This window comes from Canis lupus, unplaced genomic scaffold (genome assembly GCF_011100685.1).
Source record: "Canis lupus familiaris isolate Mischka breed German Shepherd unplaced genomic scaffold, alternate assembly UU_Cfam_GSD_1.0 chrUn_S2074H2273, whole genome shotgun sequence".
In the NCBI taxonomy this organism is placed as follows: Eukaryota; Metazoa; Chordata; class Mammalia; order Carnivora; family Canidae; genus Canis; species Canis lupus.
In genome coordinates, this window is record NW_023330954.1 from 12,138 (window position 1) to 20,534 (window position 8,397).

Consider the following 8,397-nt stretch of genomic DNA (forward strand, 5'->3'; position numbering starts at 1 on the left):
TAAAGAGATATAGATTGTGACATAAAAACGTAAAACACGGAGAGGAAGAGAGTAAAAATGTAGTGCTGTAGAATGCATTTGAACAAGTTGTTATTCACTTAAAATAGACTGTTATAAATATAAGTTGCTTTATGTAAGCCTCTGGCAACCACAAAGCAAAAACCTACAGCAGATACACAAAAGAGAAAGAGAAAGGAATCTAAGCATACCACTACAGAAAAGGATCAAATCACAAAGAAGAGAGCAAGAGAAGAAAGGAACAAAACAGTCCGAAAACACTTAACAAAATAGCAATAAGTCCATATCAATCAATAATTACTTTAAGTGTAAATGGACTAAATTTCCCAATCAAAAGACAGAGTGGCTGAATAAATTAAAACAAACAAGCAAACAAGACCTAACTAACTGTATGCTACCTACAAGAGACTCACTTCAGCTTTAAGGATGCATACAGACTAAAAGTGAAGGAATGCAAAAAATCTTCCATGTAAATGGGAGCCAAAAGAAAGCCAGAGTAGCTATATTTATATCAGACAAAATAGACTTTAAGGCAAAGACTGTAATAGGAGACAAAGAAAGTCATTACATAATGACAAAGGTGTCAATCCAATGAGAGGATAAAACATTTGTAAATATTAATGCACTCAATATAGAAGCACCTAAGTATATAAAGCAAATACTAATTGGTATAAAGGGAGAAATAGACAGCAAAACAATAACAACAGGGGACTCTGTGTGTGTGTGTGTGTGTGTGTGTGTGTGTGTGTGTGTTATTAATGCCAGTGCTCAGGCTTTGACCCCATACTTCTGCAGAGGGTACAGCCGCTCCTTCCACTGCTGCTTCTTGGTCTCAGATTTTCCTCATGTTTATTTAGCCAGCAGCACATGGTACATGTCTTCTTGGGCCGCAGATCCAGGGGCTTGTACTTCTTACCCTTGTAGAATTTCCTGAGGTTCTATTTCTGCATCTTGTTGATGACAGTGAGAACACGGGCAATGGATTTATAAACAACTCAGATCTTAGAGAGCTTGGAGGGAGGCCACCTGTCACTTTGACGACACACAGCTGGGACAGCTCCACCTTTAGGTCTTCTAGCTGTTTAAGCAGCTCCTCCTGATTCTTGTCGCCGAGATCTCGAGCCTTAATCTTGGACATGTCTGAACAATCCACTGCTGCCGCCACCGGAAAGAAGCCAAGGGAAAGAGCAACAGGGGATTTTAGTACCCAACTTTCTTCATCTAGACAGAAAATCAATAAGGAACCACCAGACTTAAATGACAAGTTAGTCCAGATAGACTTAACAGTCATGAACGGAACATTCCATTCAAAAGCAGCAGAACACACATTCCTCTCAAGTCCACAAGGAACATTCTCCATGGTAGACCTCACAATAGACCACAAAATAAGTCTCAATAAATTTAAGAAGATTGAAATCATACCACACATTCTTTTCTGACCACAATGATATGAACTAAAAATCAAATACAAGAAGGAAACTGGAAAATTCACAAATATGTGGTAATTAAGCAACATGTTACTAAACAACTAATGAATCAAAGAAGAATCAAAAGAAAAATTTGGGGGGCACCTGGGTGGCTCAGTTGGTTGGGTGTCTGCCTTGGGCTCAGGTCATGATTCTGGGATCCTGGGATTGAGCCCTAAATGGGGCTTCCTGTTCAACGGGGTTTCTGCTTCTCCCTCTGCCCCTCCCCCACCAACTCATGCTTTCTCTCCCTCTCTCTCGAATAAATAAATAAAATCTTAAAAAAAAAAGTAAAGTCCTGAAACAAAGGAAAATGGAAATGCAACACACTAAAGTTTATGGGATGCAGTAAAGCAGTTATAAGGGGGGAGGTTCATAGCAATAAATGCCTATATTAAGAAACAGGAAAGATCTCAATAAAGAACCTAACTTTATACCTGGAGGAACTAGAAGAGCAAACTAAGTCCAAAGTTAGTAGAAAGATGGAAATACCATAGATCAGAATAAAAATAAATAGAGATTAAAAAGATAACAGAAAAATTCAATGAAACTAAGAGCTGGTTTATTGAAAAGACCAAGAAAATAGACAAACCTTTGGCCAGACTTACCAAGAGAGAGAGGACACAAAATCAGAAATGAAAAGGGAGACATTACAACTGATACCAAAGAATACAACAGATCATGCAACTACTATGATATATTACATATCAACCAATTGGAAAACCTAGAAGAAACAGATAAACTCCTAAAAATATACAATCCATCAAGACTGAATCATCAAGAAATACAAAATCTGGAGCACCTGGCTGGCTAAGCCAGTGGACTATACAACTCTTGATCTTGGGATTGTAGTTTCCAGCCCCACATTGGGTGTAGAGATTACTTTAAAAATAAATAAAATCTTAAAAAGAAAAGAAATACAAAATCAGAACACACCAAATAAAGTAAGTAAAGAGATTGAATTGGTAATTAAAAACCTCCCAACAAACAAAAGTTTATGACCAGATGGTACATTTACTGATGCATTCTACCAAGCATTTAAAGAATAAATACCAATTCATGGGATACCTGAGTAGCTCAGTTAGTTAAGCATCTGACTTCAGTTCAAGTTATGATCTCAGGGTCCTGGGATTGGGTCTTGTGTCCAGCTCCCTGCTCAACAGGAAGTCTGCTTGTCCTCCTCCCTCTTCCTCTGCTCCTTCCCACACTTGTGTTCTATTTCTTTCTCAAAAAAAAAAAAAAAAAAAAAAACTTTAAAAAAAAAGAATTAATATCAATCTTCAAATGCTTTCAAAAAAAAAGAGGAGGGAATACCACCAAATTCATTTTATGAGGCCAGCATTATGCTGATACCAAAACCAGACAAGAACACTATGGGAAAAGAAATTACTGGCCAATATCCCTAATGAATATAAATGCAAAAATCTCGAAAAAATATCAACACACGCTGAATTCAATGACACATTAAAAAGATCACATACCATGATAAAGTGAAATTTATTCCAGGGATGCAAGGATGGTTCAACATCTACAAGTCAGTCAATGTGAATCACCACATTAACAAAATGAGGGATAGAAATCATGTGATCATCTCAAAAAAGGCAGAAAAAGCATTTGACAAAATTCAATGTCCATTCATAACAAAACTCTCAATAAAGTGAGTATAGAAGGAACATACCTCAGTATGATAAAGGCCACATATGACAAGCCCACTGCTAACATCATACTCACCAGTGAAAAGTTGAAAGCTTTTCCTCAAAGATCAGGAACAAGATGAGAATGCCCATCTATGCCACTCTTATTCAACATAGTACTAGAAGTCTTAGCAAGAGTAATTAGGCAAGAAAAATAAAAGGCATTCAAATCAGAATGAAAGAAATAAATCTATCTCTATTTTTTTAAAGATTTTTATCTATTCATTCATGAGAGACAGAGAGAGAGAGGCAGAGACAGAGGCAGAGGGAGAATCAGGCTCCCTGTGGGAAGCCTGATGTGGGACTCAATCCCAGGACCCCAGGATCACGACCTGAGGCAAAGGCAGACATTCAACCACTGAGCCATCCAGGCATTCCAAAATAAGAACATTTTTCACAAAAATAGAACAATTCTAAAATTTGCATGGAACCACAAAAGACCCCAAATAGCTAAAGCAATCTTGGGAAAGAATAAAGCTGGAGACATCACATTTCCTGATTTCAAAACTACATGACAAAGCTATACTAATCAATACAGTATCGTTTTGACATAAAGAGACTCATAGATCAACGGAACAAAGTAGAGAGCTCAGTAATAAACTCACATAAATGTGGTCAATTATATATGACAAAGGAGTCACAAATATAAATGGGGAAAAGATAGTCTTTTCAGTAAATGGTGCTGGGAAAACTGAATAATCACATGCAAAAGAATGAAACTGGACCCCAGTCTTATTCTATGCACACAAATCAACTCAGAATGGATTAAAGACTTGAATGTAAGGCTTGAAATCATAAAACTCCTAAAAGAAAAGTTAGGTGGTAAACTTCTTGACATTAGTTTTGGCAGTGATTTTTTTGGATTTGATGCCAAAAAACTAAAGTAACAAAAGCAAAAGTAAACAAGTGGGAGTACATCAAACAAAGGAGCTTTGGTACGGCAAAGGAAACCATCAACAAAATGGAAAGAAAAACCTATGGAATGAGGCAAAAAAAAATCACAAATCATATATGTGATAAAAAAATTAAGATCTAAATATATAAAAACTCTGATAAATGATGATGATAGATGATAGATGAAAGAAAGATGTAACATAAATGTGTGTATGTGCAGGTACCTGGTGGCACAGTTGGTTTCTGCTCAAGTGATCTGGGGGTTGGGAGATCCAGCTCTACATTGGGCTCTGCACTCAGTGCAATAGAGTCTGCTTGAGATTCTCTCTCCCTCTCTGCCCCTCCCACTTGTGTGCACTTTATCTCTCTCTCTCAAATAAATAAATAAATCTTTTTAAAAATGCATTTATGGGGACACCTGGGGGCTCAGTGGTTGAACATCTGCCTTTGGTTCAGGTCGTGATCCTGGAGTCCCAGGATCAAGTCCCACATTGGGCTCCCTGCATGGAGCCTGCTTCTCCCTCTGCCTGTGTCTCTGCCTATCTCTCTCTCTGAGTCTCCCATGAATAAATAAATAAAATCTCTTTAAAAAAATGCGTGAATGTATATATGCATATACATACATATTTTTCCTAGTTCTGTCTACTGAAAGATGGGAGCAGCAATACCCAACATCAGTAAACATATTTGCACAAGAAAAGAACAAGATGATCCTGGGACATTTTGTAGTTCCAGAAAGCAAGAACATGCCCCAAGAATGATGGGGACATCAGAAGGACACAAGATTAATAATTATAACTTATTAAATAACACAGGAAATGATAGGAATATAGATTCAAGATATGTATATTTTAAAATATGCATTTATTTTATTTGTAGTGTGTGTGTGTGTGTGTGTGTGTGTGTGTGATACAGAACAGGATATCTAGATAGTTTCTAAATACCACCCCACAAACAATTTATCAAACCTGGTATATACCACCTAATCAAATGATCAAAGTGAATGTCATCAATAATGGGACAGGTAGAAATTATAGGATACAATTACTTCCAAAATTGATCGCCTTTATCCAATTTTGAGGAAACATGAAAGAGACCAAATTGAAGGATATTCTACAAAGGAACTAGACTGTTAATTTCAAAAGTGTCAAGGTCATGAAAGCCATTAAATGATTGAGGAACTCTTCCAGACAGATGGAGACTCAAGAAACTTGATAGCTAAATACTTGGCATAATTGTGACTTTGAGATGTTTGCTATATAATTCACTGTTGGGTCAACTGCATAAACTTTAATGACTCTGGGGATTAGGTGGTAGTGATGTGTCAAGGTAGATTTCCTGATTTTAACTGTCATACTGTGATTTTGTAGGGGAATGTTTTTGTGTGTAGAAATTACATAGTTAAGTTTTGGGGGATAACATCAGATTATCAACTGCTCCTAAGTGGTTTAGAAAAATAGTTACTTGTATAGTATTCCCAACTGCTTTTATACATTCATGATTATTCTAAAATGAAAAGTATTTTTTAAAAGACAAAAAAAGATATTGGATAACAACTCTATTCATAATTCCTCCCCCCACCCCATACTCCAGAAACAACACAAATGTTCATCAAAAGATAAATGGAGGGACGCCTGGGTGGCTCAGCGGTTGAGTGTCTGCCTTTGGCTCAGGGCATGAACCCGTGGTTCCGGGATCAAGTCCTGCATTGGTCTCCCTGCATGGAGCCTTCTTCTTTCTCTGCCTGTGTCTCTGCCTCTCTCTCTGTGTCTCTCATGAGTGGATGAATAAAATCTTAAAAAAAAAAAAAAAAAAGAAAGAAAGAAAAGAAAAGTAAATGGATAACCTTTGGTCCAGCTATACAACTTGTTGCCACTTAGCACAAAGGAATAGATTATTATCACAAGCAACAACTTGGGTGACTCTCTAAAGCATTATATAAAGGCACAAAACATTACCTACTGTATGACATCCTAGAAAATACAAAATTCTAGAGGTGGAGAACAGATCAGTGGTTGCCAGGGGTTAGGTGTGGTGAAGGTATAACTATAACAGGAAGGAGAGAGTCCTCTGGGGTGATGAAGTCCTGATTGTGGGGGTGATTAAACAAATCAAATATGTGTCAAAATTCCTAGAATGATACACTAAAACCAAGCAAAGATGTGACTAGATTGTGGTAGTGGTGATGTAACTCGATAAATTTAGAGTTGTTCTAAATTTATAGAGTTGTTCAACTACAGTGTGTGAATTTTATGGTAAGTAAATTGTATGAGGAGAACTAGAGGGGGAGGAGATAAATGGTTGGTATATGTTTGAACAAATACAAATACATATGCAAACGATGAACATTTTCCATATTAAAAAGTTACTAATAATGAAAGGGTACTGGGGTATCTCACAGTATCACTGGGACTAGGTCTGGGACCTCAGCCAGGAGCAGTACTCAAAATTCCACTGTAGAACTTCCATAGGAAGAACACATCTGAGAGGAGGACCACACACTGCTCATTCTGGATCTGGATGCTGCCAATGCACCACTCCCTCTGTTGCCCAAGAAGGTGGGCTTCTTTGTCACTGTCACACAGAGTACCTCTGGTCCTTTCTTCATGTTACCAGTTCTGTTTTCTTTTTTTATTTTCTTTTTTTTATTTTTATTTATTTATGTATGATAGTCACAGAGAGAGAGAGAGGCAGAGACACAGGCAGAGGGAGAAGCAGGCTCCATGGGCCGGGAGCCCGATGTGGGATTCGATCCCGGGTCTCCAGGATCGCGCCCTGGGCCAAAGGCAGGCGCTAAACCGCTGCGCCACCCAGGGATCCCACCAGTTCTGTTTTCAAAGTGCAGAACAGGGCATCTCAGGTGGTTCAGCAGTTTAGCGCTGCCTTTAGTCCAGGGCATGAATCTGGAGACCCAGGATAGAGTCCAATGTTGGGCTCCCTGCATGGAGCCTGCTTCTCCCTCGGCCTGTGTCTCTGCCTCAATCTCTCTCTGTGTCTTTCATGAATAAATAAATAAAATCTTTAAACAAAACAAAGTGAAGTCCAGAGCAGATGCCTCTTTCTGTCGACCTCTGATTTGTGGTTATTATATTTGGGGAAAAGCAGGATCTCACATTGTCACCATCTAGAGTGGAAGGCAGGCTCTGTCTCCCACCAAAACTCCTAAAGTGAGAGAATTCTCCAAATATTGGAAGGGGTTACAGATGCTGAGGAGCCAAAGAGGACAATGTCCACCCAACAGTAAGCACTGTTTCTTTAAAGTGTTGTCTTAAATTGGCCTCTTTTGGTCTAGAAACGTTTTACATGACAGTAGAGTACCTACACATTTTCCAAAACATGAAGACGGCTGACATAGTTGACATCCACTTGCCTCCCTATCTCTTCTTCCACATATTCCGTCCCAGTTTCTAGATAGAGCCTTATGTGCTCCAAACCTGCTAGCATTTTCTGCTAACATGTTTAGTAACACAAGCTTTGCTTTCTACTTTCTAGGTCAAAGAAGTCCAAAGTCAATGAGGACACCCTAGGCTTTTTGACATATAAAGACAGCTTTGAATCATGTTGAATTGACACAGTACAGCCACAGGAAAATAACTAGAAAGTGGGTTTACAAGTATTCATGAAGTTTGACAAAAACCTGGAGGCAGAAAAGGGTTATATGTCCTTTGCTTGCTTTCACAGAAAACCAAAATGGCACCCAAGTGGTTCATTTGCACTGTGGTGATTGGCTACCGTGCTTCCCTTGTGCTACCCGTATATAATTGCAGGAGGGATTTTTATGGCACTCTATAGGTCCTGAGTGCTTTCAAATCATTAATAACTTATTTGTCCCTGAAGCTTCAGGTCAATGTTAACATCTTCTATTTTAATTGCAGCCACCTGCATGTAGAGGGTAAGTGGCTGGCCCAAGGTCAGAGGCGAGGCACTGCCAAGACTGGGATTGCATCATCTGATAGAAAAAGAAAATTCTAACACTATATCACTCATTGAAAGAAGGCTGCCCGTGATCAAGACTGCTTTAAAAGTCGAAGCAAAGAGAAGGATTAATTAAGTTCTGAACTGGTTTGCTGCAAAGCTTGGCTTAGGAGAGTGCTGGCCAAGGAAGGGTCGATAACCTTGCCATGATGGGACTTCTAAATCAATCCAGTTCGTCGCTGTACCCACGGACACTAAAACTGTCACTCAAGATATTTCTCCCTGTGTTTTATCTATTCATACCCATGTTCTAAAAATGACCTTCTGAGGGATTAATGGAAGAGGTGATTTAGACCCAAGCTCACTAAAATTGATATTAAACAGAAAGAAGTTTAGCCTAATGCAGTAAC

The 8,397-nt window shown here is 38.6% G+C and overlaps 1 pseudogene; it reads right to left on the reverse strand.

Moving 5' to 3' along the window:
• Positions 1-786: 786 nt before the first annotated feature.
• On the reverse strand, positions 787-1,164 carry LOC119878913 (annotated as a pseudogene).
• Positions 1,165-8,397: the final 7,233 nt, after the last annotated feature.